The following is a 14,695-nucleotide window of genomic DNA, read 5'->3' on the forward strand; positions in this document are numbered from 1 at the left end:
ATTTTTATTAGTTTCATTAGTTACATGTAGGTTAATGGTCAACAGTACAATAGATATTGTTGGACAAAAACAACAAAAACAAAACAGGCCAGCTCAGCAATGAGAGCAGTAGTCATAAAATATAGAATAGAAGAAAAAAATAAAGGAGGAAAAGGTAACTATTCATAATACTTTGAGTGTTACAATAATCATGATACATTTGAAATAAATTTAAATTTGAAAGGGCCTTTGAAAAACTCAAGGACACTGTACAGTGCAAAAAAAGAGTTGTAAAAAGTAGAATAAAAAAGGGACTAACTCTCAGAGGCTTTAATGGGTCAAGTTTGTTGGAAGGGAAGATTGAGGCATCTCCTAAAACTACAGATTCTGCAGATTCTACCAGTTTTGTGGTGCACTAGGTGTCTGACACAATGCATCTCCCTGTTTGTCAAACGATAAGCACAGTTTTGATCGGTAGACAACTGATATGGACAAAGTGGACATCATCCATTTTGTCGACAGCAATTGTCTTAACGTTAATATTAAAAGTAATATTTAAAATAAAATGTAATGTTTGCAGTAGTCATATTAAATTTAGGTAGTCGATTTCTAGGCAGAACAGCAGGGACCACTCTAAAACAATTCAGTCGATTGTAAATGGTCAAGCAATGGTCAAATGTTTTCTTATGTCACCTATGGCTTGGACGTCCTTTAGAAGCTGCTGGAATCAGCTGTACAAATATGCGCAGCAGAGGATGTTGCAGCACAGTGTAGGGAAACTATAAAGACAATGACACAAAATGTATGAAAATTCAAAGACCACAATCGGGTGGAGCAAACCTTAAAATGATTAAGTGGTTGCAATTGCCCTGGACACGGTTTGGGGCCGCTGATCGGCTTGTATTCACTAAGCATCTTGGTGTGCAAACTATAATAGAAATTGCAAAGAAGAACGCCCAAGTTTTGCAAGTTCCCAAAAGTTTAGGTCATGGAAAGACTTGGGTCATTAACAGCTTGTAATGGATAAAAGATGCTAAAGGATGACGTAAGAAACATCAGTAAACATCACCTTGACTTAGGTCTTTAATTGAGGCAAATTACCCAACATCAGAATTCAAAATACCTTTCAGTATATAATAGGTTTTTCAGCCTGTGACCTTTCAAAGGGCTATGAAAAGGGCCTCTGCCTTTGCATGTACATGTATGGTCACTGAGCTGTCAGCTACATGTAACAAGTATATGTCAGATAATGTCAGCATGATGGATTGCAGACTTCAGGGAATGGTCTGGTGGCACTACTAACAGAATGATGGAATTGTATGTATTTCATTCCCCGAGTCAGCCACAGTAATTACCAACCATTTCTTAGTCGTTAAGGAAAAGGTCAGAGCATCATGGGATTTATGCAGGAAATCGACACAGTCACATGCTGTAATTTAGAGTTGCCTTCAAGGAATGTGTTTGTGTCCGGCAAGCCATTGCAGGGACCAATCAGTAAGTATCCTGTGAGGAGCTACTGGCTGCTACGGGTGTGGTATAGGTTTGTGTCAGGCGAAACAAGAAAGGCGGCTACTCAAAAGGTCAGCGTAGATGCTGCAATAGCATCAGTTATATCAGAACTGGAGAGTATTTCTTCATTGAAAGAAGAGCAAAGAACGACACTGAAGGCTTTTCTCAATGGAAAGATGTTTTCGCTCTTCTCCTGACTGTCTTCGGCAAGAGTTTGATTGACAGATGGTTCATCCAAGCACCTGCCAAGTATTTTTTGAAAGTGCTTGCCCTTTTCCAAACTGCTTCGAATGATGGCTGCTCGGATGGCTCTGGCGGGTCAGGTTAGGTTTTCTGAAGTGTGGTGTTGTATAAAGCAACCAGATGTTCATAAGTGACGATTAACAAAGCTACTGATTTATCCGATCATTGAGACAATGTACACATAACTAAAGGGTACTAATATTACATCCACATGTATACACAAATTAGGGCTGTCAATCGATTACCATATTTAATCGCAATTAATCGCAAAGTCACACATTTTTTTTATCTGTTAAAAATGTACCTTAAAGGGAGAATTACTGAATTAAAAAAATATGCTAATATAAAAGTATGTGTCAGTGTGCTGACTTGACCATGACTTGCCCATGCATGGGATTATCACAAAGTGGGCATGTCTGTAAACGGGAGACTCGTGGGTACCCATTTTCATTCACATATCTTGAGGTCAGAGGTCAAGGGACCCCTTTGAAAATGGCCATGCCAGTCTTTCCTTTCCTAAATGTAGCGTACGTTTTTAGCGTTATTTAGCCTCCTTTCCAATAAGCTAGTATGCCATGGTTGGTACGTATGGATTCCTTAGGTTTTATAGTTTCACATGATGAGGATCTTCACTCTAGCTTTAAAAATTAGCCCACTCAGCCCTCTGAAAGATCGATTGCGTTATGGCGTTACAGAAATTAGTGGTGTTAAAACAACTTTACGTTAACGCTTCATTATTGCGTTAACTTTGACAGCTCTAACAGAAATATCAACATAAACTAATAATTACATATTTTGTATAGATGATAACTGTTATTTGATTGCAATACATTATGTGTCGACATTTAAAGATTCTTGGTGATCATTGATCTGTTGAGTGGTTACAGTTCTAACATGCAAGATCATAAAGGAAGTCATCAGTCAGTCTTGCTTCAGGTGCTGACGCTTGCCTTGGGCTATTGACATGATGCACTTGGATTGCAGACAATGCTGTGAAACATTAAGCACTTTGTGGATGTTTTGCTCTGAAAATGAATATGCTTCAATAAATTGCGTTACAAAATTATGAGTACTGCATACATCCTACCTTTTGAATGATTTTGTAAAAGACACCAGAGTCAACAGATTAGCATAATTTTTCACATCAGGGATCTCTAATTTGACAGACAACTGACAGACACACAGGTTTATTCCTGCAGATGCAAATGAGTTCACAAGAATGAACAGTGAAACATCAAAACATCACTACATCTATTCTAGCTGTGAAGCTGCGTCAGCTTATAATTAGAGCTGTTCCAGTCACTCTCAAAATGGCTTACATCAGTTGAAAAGAAGTCAACTGCAGGTTAGTAACAAAACAGCTCAAGCATCTTTACTGTGGGCTTTAGCATAATTGACGACAACGTCAGCAGTATTAATAAATAAATGATTTACTGTAGATAAAATTGATCTTTATAATGGGACTAATGAATAAGGTTAGTGGACCCACCCATGTGAAAAAGAATAAGACTCAAACTCGTCAGCAATCGAAAGCTTGAATTTATAATTGTTAATGCTTGCAGCAGCAGAAAAGACTTACCTGACAGTGTGATTCATATTTTTCTAAGTATGGGAAGTTAGCATAGGGTTTCTGTTGCCAAAGATATCTCACCAGTGACTGACGGTCTTAAAGTGGTTGTTCATCAAATTATGTCAACACAGAATAATTTTTTCTTTCATAAATATAAACAAGGCACAAGTAAACACATTGTCCCCTACAAATCATGCACTCCATTAGTGACAATATGTCTTGCTGTATTGACCTGTAATTTAAGCATCCCCTGTAGACCCATTTTGAAAATGGCATTATACAGTAGCCAAATGCACCATTTCACATATAAGCAGTACTTGGAATTTATGCGCATATAGTAGGGTATATTACTGGGAAGGATATAGAAATGCCATCCTTGAAATTGAAATGTGCTTAACTGAAATAATTCTTTCAGACAGCTTCTGAATACAAGAGACAGACGACTCAACCTAGAGAAACACTGTGCTTGGCACTAGAGATGTCAAGAGATCCGATACTTCGGTACCAAGTCGATGCCAAAATTTTGAAAACGTGACGGTACTCGTTTTTCAACAGTTCCGCAGGTACCGGGGATCAGGGCTCAAGACTAACAGTGTGCCATTAGATAGAAAATGTCCCAGATAATGCTACATTGTGAACAACAAATGTTGCACAGTCCTGCTTGGCTAAATAACAGAGCTAACAGCTAACATGTGGAGGTTGCATTGAGTTACATTGTGAAGTTATGCTCAGTAAAAGTGTACCAAGTATTCGGCGAAGGTAAATTATGACGTTATGATGCGTTCAAATGTAATCTTGTAAAAAAAAAAAAAAGTGAGGCGGATAATCAGGCATTAATAATAAATTGCATAAAAACAGTATGCAAACGGTAATAAAGGACTGTATTTAGAAGTACATTGGATGTATTGTTTTGTTTTATTTATTTTTTTACCGTGGTATCAAATTAGTTATCGAGAATCGTTGAATTTCAATGGTATTGCTATCGACTAACTTTCTGGTATCGTAACATCCCTACTTGGCACATGACCTTAAAAAATCCCCAAAAGCATTTGGAGCCTCTGTATCAGTTTTGCGAATACGGACAATTTATTTTCAAAAGGTTATCAAATTGTTAACCTTTAACTTTGGCCAATACAAGCCCAAGGTAAAATAATACCATGTCTATAACTGATAATATAAAATGGCTAATATTTAAGGGGTTTTTTTCTCGGTAGCATTGGACACTAATAAGCCACTAAGGCTATGAAAAGGTAAGGAAAAAATAAAAATTCACAAAACAACTCACCCTGGCCATTACATGGTTAAGTTTAACCTGAATGTTAGCAAAAAAAATATCCACTGATTTACAGACGTCTCTTTCCCAATGTATGTTCAAGGGGAAAAGTCTTTTTGGGCCCAACATTTGTGACGGACACAGATGTTAATTTTGTATAGTTGGTCACTATGTAAAATTTGCTTCAAAGCCCGGCGCTCTTCTGAGGGGCTTGGTTTATGCTGAGACTTATGGCTACAATTACTAGCCAATAATTTTGACGCAATATCCATTTACTTTTATAATTGAAATTTGTGATAGCCAGAATTAGCAGTTTAGTAAGCAATACCCATAGCAAGAGAGTCTTGGCAAGTACGTTCTTCCCATGTGAGTTTCCTCGGGGGGCTCCAGTTTCCTGAAATGAATATTGTAAATTGCCCTTCAGGCGTGAATGTGAGTGATTTTATAGATTTCTGTTGTTGTGATAGACGTGTCCAGGGAGTGTCTTGCTTTCTGTCTTACATATCTGGATTAACCCACTGGGGACCTGTGGATAGAAATTAGCTGCAAGCTCCTATTGAACCCCATTCCTTTTATTTTTCTGTGCATTGTGTATGTCACCTTCGGGTAGTCATCAAGTAACAAGTACAGCACACTGCACATCGAAGCTTCATTATGTTTCGCCTACAGCTCCAGAAACCAACCAGAACTCTTATGTTGGCATATTACTACCCCCAGGATTGCTGTGTGTAAATTGCTTTGTGGTAATTTGAGTAACACAAATGTATTTGGGTAGGTGCATGCAACCATGTCAACACAATAATGTATAAACTGAAGTGACAGCCTGTCTCTCTATACAAGAAAGAGCCTCCACACTATATATAATAATAATAACAATAATGCAGATGTCACCATAAGACCACCTTTGAGTTTTATATTATATATTTCCAGACAAATTTGCAAGTAATCGCATTACCACAAACCAATTGACAAAACAATTGGCTTTAGCCCAATGGCTCCATGGAACTCTCCCTTGTCGATAATCTAGCCTGAAGGCCAAAGTGTAAACGTTAATCTCATCATTATCAAAAGATAGACATTACTAATGGCAAGTCTATTGTAGCATTATGCCACTTTTATCAGATCTTAATATTCAGTTATTAATGAATTAATTGTCTTTGCCCTCTTCCACTCAAGGGTCATGACAGGTAAAATATACATTATATGTTGTTGATAGCAGGGCAGGGAAACACACTGTATAGGTTGCCATGCCTTCACTGGGTTTACACAGTTACTTCAATCTAAACTCCACACATCTGTGTGATTTAGAGTCTCCAATCCACTTGCATGTATTTTGTAACCTACTGTGGAAGGAGAAGGGTACAGCATGCAAATACTTCTGAGAGAAGGAATAGAATCCAGGTCGTTGCTGTCAGGTGACAGTGCCACTATGCCTCCTTGGTATAATTGAATTACAAACAGGACTTTGGCCACAGCTCTGCTGATGCAATTTTCAAAGATTACAGAAAAGCCAAGTCAACAACAGAGTCTTGAAATGACATCAAGTCAACCTTTGTTTGTTTGGCACATTTCGGAACATCAGGTTGATTTTATATACAGAAATAAAAGTCAATTTAAGTCATGTCAAGTTTATTTGTATAGGGCAGTATCACAGGCCAACATCAGCAACAGTTCTTAACCCAGCCCAACCTCTAAATATGTATAGTTGCACAAGCAACATGTATGAGGAAGAAACGCTTATTGTTTATAATGGCATATCGCAATTATATTTTAATGGAAATAGCCAGAGTATTTCACAAGTTCAAATTTAAACTGTTTTTCAGGCCTGCATTTGGAAATCAGATGTCAAATTAATTTTCCTGCGATTCTTAGTGCCGTGCCTGTTCAGGCCGTGGCCGTTGAGGGTGTGTGCCTGTTCGGAGCAGGCTGATTGCTTCTTCGCCCCCGGCATTGCTGTTTGGAGCGTGTGGCCATTCAGCGCATGTGCGAGTTCGGGGCAAGCCGTTTACTTGGTCCCTGGAAGTGCTGCTTGCAGCATTCTCGAGAACTGCTCATCGTTTGTTGACTCTAGGGAATTGAAGAAGAGTTTGGTTGTAACATTATAGCCAGCAGCAAAAGTAAACTGCGTTCAATGAGCCTTGGCCTGTAAAGGCCCGCTGCGGACGACATGCTCAACTCAGTCCGCGGAGCCTTGAAGCCCCTCCCCCGCTGCTGCACAGTTACTACAAGGAACTTTAATTAGGGTTCAAGCCCTGAAGGGGCAGAACCCTTCTAAGTTTTGTGTTGATTTTGGCGGTACCTGTGGACAAAAGCGGTAATGTTTCCAAGCACCTGAGTCCCAGGTTCTGACAGTCTGCCCCGCCCAGTCCTGGTTCTGCCGTACCTTCCTTCCCTCCATTGGGCCCAGCATTATGGCCTGGGACTCCAGCAGCGTGGTGTCAGTGTTAGTGAGATGAAGCTTTGCTGCTGGCCGGAGGAGGCGCCGCTGCTGCCAGGCGCGGAGCTCTCCAACTCCTGCCGGAGCTCAAACTGCAAGTCAAAGGCTGCAGTGAAGCTGGATCTAGGTCTATCCCTGGTGGGCTGGTCGCTGCCGTGTTAAAGTCTGAGCTGAAGGAGTTTCTGATGAACCGGCATGATTGTCTGAATTTGTGCCGAATCCGAGCCAGTGGCACCAAAGACCTTCTTGTTGAAGTCTTGTTTACTTCTGTTGGTCATAGAGGCATCAGTATTAAACTGAAACTGTTTCAGAACCAGTGAAAAGTTTGTCACATGTAACTTTAATATTGAATGTGTCACGTGTCCAAATTGCACAGACTTTGACACTGCACGTCCTTGGGTCCCCACCAATACACCTGCGTTTGTGAAGTGCGAAGTAGATTGGATGAGCGGTTCTAGAGATATGAGAAGGACATAACCACACACATACAGACAGAGATTCCTTGCTTTATGGTAAGATGTCTTCTATAGGTACCAGCTCACACCAACGTCTTCACATGGAATGTTGTAGAACAGATGAAGAGTGTCTGTCTAGATTTATAAAGAGCATAGCAGCCTGAGAAGAAAATATTAATTACCTCAGGTCTATGATTCTTTGCAATATTTATGTTTCAGGTGTAGAGCTGCAGTGTGAAACTCCTGACAATCTATCCTACCCTCACTATGAATTCTGACCATGAAGATACTCCTGTTTTCAACTGATTGAAAAAAGACCAGAGAATATGAGCGAGAATAGATGAAGATAAACAACAAATAAGGATGAGGGGGACCAAGGACCCTTGGTGTATTGAAAGGATTTAAATAGATTGCGGGGATGGAGAGGAGCTTTTCTTCTCAAATAGAAAATCTAAACTTGGAAGTTGAGTTATTCACTCATGATATGCACAGATCAGGTAGAAATTGTATTTGATGATACCAGCTGTGGTTGCAACAATGGGAATGTTAACATTGCATCAGTTGTATCTGTGTCAGACGGATGATGTTTAAAAACAAGATGTGAACACTAATGCAGTGCAAGGAAAGACAAATTAAGGAGATGAGCAACTCATTGAAACTGTTGCCATGTCAACAGGGAGGGGGGATGTTGCTAATTTATTATCTGACACATCTGAGGTGATATTTGCTCCTATTCTTGGAGAACCTTTGGCCAGTCAACTGCATGACACTTTGATGCATCAACCGAGGCCGCGGTTTGAAGATGCTGAGCTAATTATCACATTTGTCAGCTTCTACCAACGTAGCGCTCATTACATGAGACACAGCATCTGGTGGTGATGAAGCTAACAGCACAACTTCTTCATGTGATGTATGTATCACCACAAGACTTCACAGGTTCAGTCTTCCGGATGATTAGCCATTTCAAGGATTCATCACTGCTCAGACAGCCGCTGAAACTCAGATGGTCTATCTAGAGATGTGTACGGGGCATTCTGCAGAGGGTTTACAGGGAAAAACTTATTTTTGAGCAGCACAATATATTTTTTTTTTTAAATTAAATTGTCATTGTGGTGTCACATGGTCATGGATAGATTAACTAGAGAAATATTTAATTTCAGGTAGACTGTTGACGCCTTTACTGACGTGTCAGCATGATCCTTTCCTAATTGGACGAGGTGTCTCTTCTGGAAGCAACAAAAATAACCTCCAAAATCTTACAGAATCACTGTTTATCTTTATATCTACAACACCTGGTTTGCATTGTTGTTTGTTGGTGGAAAAGCTGAGAATCACATTATTATCCTAATGAAGGTTGATATCTGAGGTATCCGGTTGATACATGACTTACAGTTTGACTTTCCCATTTCCGAGTTTGTACTTACTCGATTCCTTTCCTCGACTCCCCTCCTCGTGTCTTAGTCCCTCCTGCGGGAGATGTGAGCGGAGGTGGCGAGGAAGAGATGCGAGGACAGAGGAGTCAAAGAGGCAACAGGCATTTAACAAATGAGACACCCTCGTCTCTGAGTCGTTACATTAAATCAACTCCAATTAAATATGACGCGGTTCAGCTGTCCATTGTTTTGTCATAGGCCTACCGCTGTATTTTATGAACTCTGTCAGATGAGCAGAACAGTGTTTATGACAATTTATAGGCTATATTTGCTGTTGCTAATTCAATTCACAACGTGGCATAATGTGACGAGAAGGAATGGATGTTGGATTTATTTATTTTTTTTAACACACACATTACAGCCTTTATATATTTTATTGTGTGAAGCACTGCAGGTGTTTGTATGAAAAGTACTATACTATACTAATAAAGAGTAAATATATATATAGTTATTATATATTTTTGCTGTTGTATGAAAACTAGAGATTGGGTTTGGTCAGAAACTTGATCAGGAAAAACTTGGTACATAAAAAAAGAGAATGTCTTGGGGGCAAACAAATTAAAAAGAAAAAAGGAAAAAGTTCTTCGCTGATGAAATGAATAAAAAACAATTAAAATAATGTGTTAACAAAACATTACATTGTGTGCGTGTGTGTGCGTGTTTAATACAATTTCACCTCCCATTTATTAGGTACCTGAATATTCAACACTGTCCTACAAAAATTACGTCCCCTAACAACTAAACTGGATCCTCAATTATGTTTCGAGAGAAAGATATTTTGTCCAAGATTAAAGTTGCAGTTTTAAATAGTTTTAAACATGTGGTTAACGTTGTACATTGAAACAAAACAAAATAAATTAACTATTTGGTTAGGTTTATGAAAAAAACATCTTGGTTTGGCTTAAAATGACTGTTAGTTACGATATTTAAATCACGGACATAAATTAAGTAGGGTGAAGTTAAAGTTTGGCAAAGTTAACGAGATAATAACCCGTTAATGCACATTTGTTTTAACGGCACTAATTTCTTTAACGTATTAACGCAACTTGCGATTTTTAGATTTTAGAGCATATACTTAACAAATCTCCCTTTAAGGTACTAGGAGATTAGTTTGCAATTAATCATGATAAAATCGCGATTAAACATTTTAATCGATTGACAGCCCTAGGATTAAGATGAGTGAACGTTGACTTTTGGTTTTACACGGAACACGAACAGCGGCCTGCTGGGTGAAAGTCTTGTGTTTGTTTGACCCATCCAGCACCCTGACCTCCTCCAACTGTCATTAAAAGTGTATTTATGATAGATCAAAAACAAACAGCAACAAAATATGTTTCGCTCGAAACATAATTCACAATGCAATTTTTTATATGGGAAAGTATTTTTTAGGAGACAGGGCTGGATTAGGACAGCTGAAAAATCCCATATAATAGTTTTACCGAACCAAAATGAACCAGAATAAAAAAAACACAAATTCCCCACACTGGTCATTCCTCTATTTCCCAAACTGCCAATCCCCTGTTGTCATTTTGTTTAAACAGACTTAACTGCTCGGACTCCTAGGCCTGCGAGGGCTACCCGCAAGAATTACAGGAACTTTATGGCTCCAGAACAAATGGGGGACTCAACCTGTGACAACCATGAAAGATGATACTTACTGCAGCATATTTCTTCCAGACATTATAAGGGCGATGATGAATGAAAGGGGACACTGGACAGGGAGCATTTTCAAGGTATAGATGCCTGAACCTGATAGCCTTCAGGGCCAGCGGGGACACTTGGGAGTCCATTCTTTCTATTCACCGAAGATAGAGAGACGCTCACCTCTCGCTAACCTCTGGTGTCAAGGCCCCATGAAGAAGTGGGGGCTTACCCCGAGGGAAAGAGTTTATGATTGTGATGAAATGCCTCCAAACGGCTGCTCTTTTTCCAATATGGCTGCCATTGTGTGTTTTGAGGGCACAAATGGCTCCGTAGTTGTTTGTTTGAGATTTGCCAATAATTGATAAACCTTTATTGGACTTTTTCCATCAAAATAAAAGATCATCATCATCATCATCCACATCCTCATTTTACATTATATCATGATAGCCTTGAATCAGCGGTGACCTCGTGTCTCTGAAAGGCTACTTACTAGACCACAAAGCCCCAAAAATGTCTGGAGTGACTCATCGTCTGCACATTAAAGTTTTACGGGTAATTGCTAAATTTAAAGGGTTCCTTCTACGGTTTCATTAAAAAGCCATTAAAGCGGATATAGGAAGCAAAACATTGGCGTTGAGGTTAATTTCCATGGGGATTTAAAGACAATCTCTCTGCGCACCAGAAGTCATTCACTCATGTTGTAATGCCAGTTGGTAAAGGTCGATGTAGAAAGGCTCGGGGACCCCCAGTGCCGGAGAAAGAAAGATTAAGATCCAGGGTATTGATAAACTATCACTGACAATACAAACAACCCGCTGGGAGCTTGTGACATGTTTTCACTAACTGAAGTCTCTTTCACCATCCACAAGGGATGGCAGAGTTTAATTATAGCAAACAATGTGATAGTTGTGTGGCATGGAGTTATCTACACTGCTCTTTTTTTTTTTTTCTGGTAAAATACTTAAAGACATGTAACGCTGTGGGAGGGCAAGAGAGTCATTCTTGTTTTCATTCCCTCCTCCTAATCAGCGTGTAGCAGATATACTGTATTGTCAATTATTCTTGATCTTTGTAAACCCTGAAGGATAAAATGACATCAAGTAGCTGTGTTTGTTTGTTTCTCAAAATTAAGGTCACATTTCCTGTAAACCTTGATTCCTGAAGCGAAAGGATTTTGCTTCTCTTGAGTAAGATAAAAAAAATACATTCAGCTCACAGTTGGGTTGGATTCTTACATGGTTCTCATAACACATGATATTTTTACTGAAAAATAAACAATTTCTTTTGTCAGTATTAATGGTACAAAATGTCCACAATGACTTTGGTTAATTTGTCAAGATTTGAAGGTAAACTCCATATATTCTACACATAATGCTCAGTTTAATAGCAGGGCCGTGATTAATCGCACGATTGTCCATAGTTACTTGCGATTAAGCATAAATTAATCACACATTTTTACTGTTCAAAATGTACCTTAAAGGAAGATTTGTCAAGTATTTAATACTCAATCAACATGGGAGTGGGCAAATATGCTTGCCTTATGCAAATGTATGTAAATATGTATTATTGGAAATCAATAAATAACACAAAACAATGACTATTATTGTCCAGAAACCCTCATAGGTACTGCATTTAGCATAAAACATGCTCAAATCATAACATTGCACACTCAAGCCCAACAGGCAACAACAGCTGTCAGTGTGTCAGTGTGCTGACTTGATTATGACTTGCCTCAACCTCCAAGCGATTATCATAAAGTGGGCATGTCTGTAAAGGGGAGACTCGTGGGTACCCATAGAACCCATTTTCATTCACATATCTTGAGGTCAGATGTGAAGGGACCCCTTTGAAAATTGCCATGCCAGTTTTTCCTCACCAAAATTTAGTGTGAATTTGTAGTGTTATTTGACCTCCTTTTTGACAAGCTAGTATGACATGGTTGACTACGATTGAATTCCTTAAGTTTGTATAGTTTCATATGATACCAGTATCTTCCCTCTTGCTTTAAATCTGAGCCCGCTACGATTGATTGCATTAATGCGTTAAAGAAATTAGTGGCGTTAATAGGAATATGGGTTAACGCATTTTTATCGCGTTTACTTTGGCAGCCCTATTGGATACACATGATATTTTGACTAAAAATACACTACAATTTATTTTGCCAGTATGAACGGTACATTATGTCCACAATGACTTGGGTTAATTCTTCAGGATTTGAAGGTAAACTCCATACATTCTACACATAATGGTCAATATAATAGTCATGGCAAGAAGGTTGCTACTCATGTGGTATATAATACCCTCAGTGGCTCTGGAGAAAGCTTTCAGAAGTCTGATTAAAATAGCCCTTGATGCTGTCATCAGGGGGTTATCTCTCCTTGGGCTCGGACCACACATCACCATCGTAACAGAAAACCTGTGTTGCCAACTGGAAGCAAGATTGTAATAATTGTATAATAAATTCCCAAGTTTGGAAGATAAAGCAAAGTGGTGGGTTGAGAACATACAGTGATATAGTCAGAATGTTTACCCTTAGAACCTCAGTATGGATAAGGAAAAACCCTCAGAGAAAAACTTTAATGGAAATATAGGAAGAAACCTCAGGAAGAACAACAAAGAATAGAATCCGGGAACACATCGAGAAACTCTCAGGTGCTACCAAAAAAAAAGTAGGACCAAGACCACGCAACCTTCTCTCTACAAAAAGGCCTGGAAAGGCAAAACTCAATTTACACAGAGGGGGAAGAGAAAAGAGGTGAGGCTGAGTCTCTCCAGAGGATGAAGATCATCCAGATATAAGACGTCTGGAATAAGGCACCGACAGCCAAAGAGAGAGAGAGACAGCTGATGGTCCAGCACAGTAATGCCTTGATACAGAAAAGAGAAGACAAGGGAGGGCCGGGAGAGATGGAGTTGTCATTTTGGTTATTTATTTACCGTTGAAATATACACTAATACACCATCTCTTCATAGATTTAAGCGTTATGATTGCTGGTTTCTGTGTAGCTGCTTTACCGATAGGTGCAACGCCTATTATCTTAAATGGATGCACCTTTGTTTCTATGCTGTTTAAGCGGTGTCTATACGCCATAGTTTTGACACTGACACTACGAAAGGGTTTTTCAGCTGTGAACACAAGCATTCATTTGATGATTATCATATGCCCGCCTCTGTTCACCTTGGCCATGCATGCGTTCTCCTCGGTCCCAGCAGTACAGTTGGCCCCTTAGAGCCCAAACATGTGTTTGCAAGAACAACTTCATTACGCTCCTGTTAGCATGGCAACACATAAATCACAGTGAAGTTTGGCTACCGTCCCCAACGCAAACACCCGTGCACAAAAACAAAGACACACACACACCGCCGCCGCCGTACAACAACTGTGACGGTGGGGGAGAGCTTTGCTTCTAAAGCTGGCTCGGCTTTAATAGAAAGGAAAGGGGAAAAAAATCCTTGGGTCAGCTCTTTACGTCTTTGGGGACAATCAGGAGAGCAAAAAAGCAGATTGCTGCAGACAATTTGATCATCCGCTCCTGGGCATGGGCTCTCCATTACCTGACTGAAATAGGCCTCTCCCAGGAGGCCTCAGGCCTCATTGAACAGAAGAGGTGGGGACGGTAATTATATCTTGGGCCAACCCCAAATCGCTTCCCATTAGTCTGCTTCCAACACGTAGCCGCAGTATCCCCCGATATGTCGCTCGCAGCCCCCACCCTGGGCCATGTTGACACGCTGTTGCTGTTAATTGTGTCCTAATTTATTTGGGCCTTAATTGTGTGTCGCCATGTTGGCTTTGGCTCGTGCTCACTCAAACATCAGCCTGTCCCGTTGTGTGCCGAAATAGAAAGATGGTGCCGAAGGGATTCTTCTGTCTCTCCTCGTTGGCTCTCCCCCTGTTCTCTCCAAAGACATCTCTATTCTTATTTTGCAGCCTGTCTCTCTACACCCTCAAACCGTTGTCTTTTTTTTACTTGCATACTTTATGAAGACATGTAAATATTTTTTTTCTTTAAATCCAGTGAAATTAAGTATAAAATTAATTGAAAAAAAATCACTGATGAAATGAAGAAAAGCAGATAGTGTGTAAACTACAACTAACACATTGACAATGCAGTGGAGACTGGCCAATCAGAGAGGCTGCACCGCAAATGA

The sequence above is a fragment of the Sebastes umbrosus genome, chromosome 5, assembly GCF_015220745.1.
Source record: "Sebastes umbrosus isolate fSebUmb1 chromosome 5, fSebUmb1.pri, whole genome shotgun sequence".
NCBI classification, from domain to species: Eukaryota; Metazoa; Chordata; class Actinopteri; order Perciformes; family Sebastidae; genus Sebastes; species Sebastes umbrosus.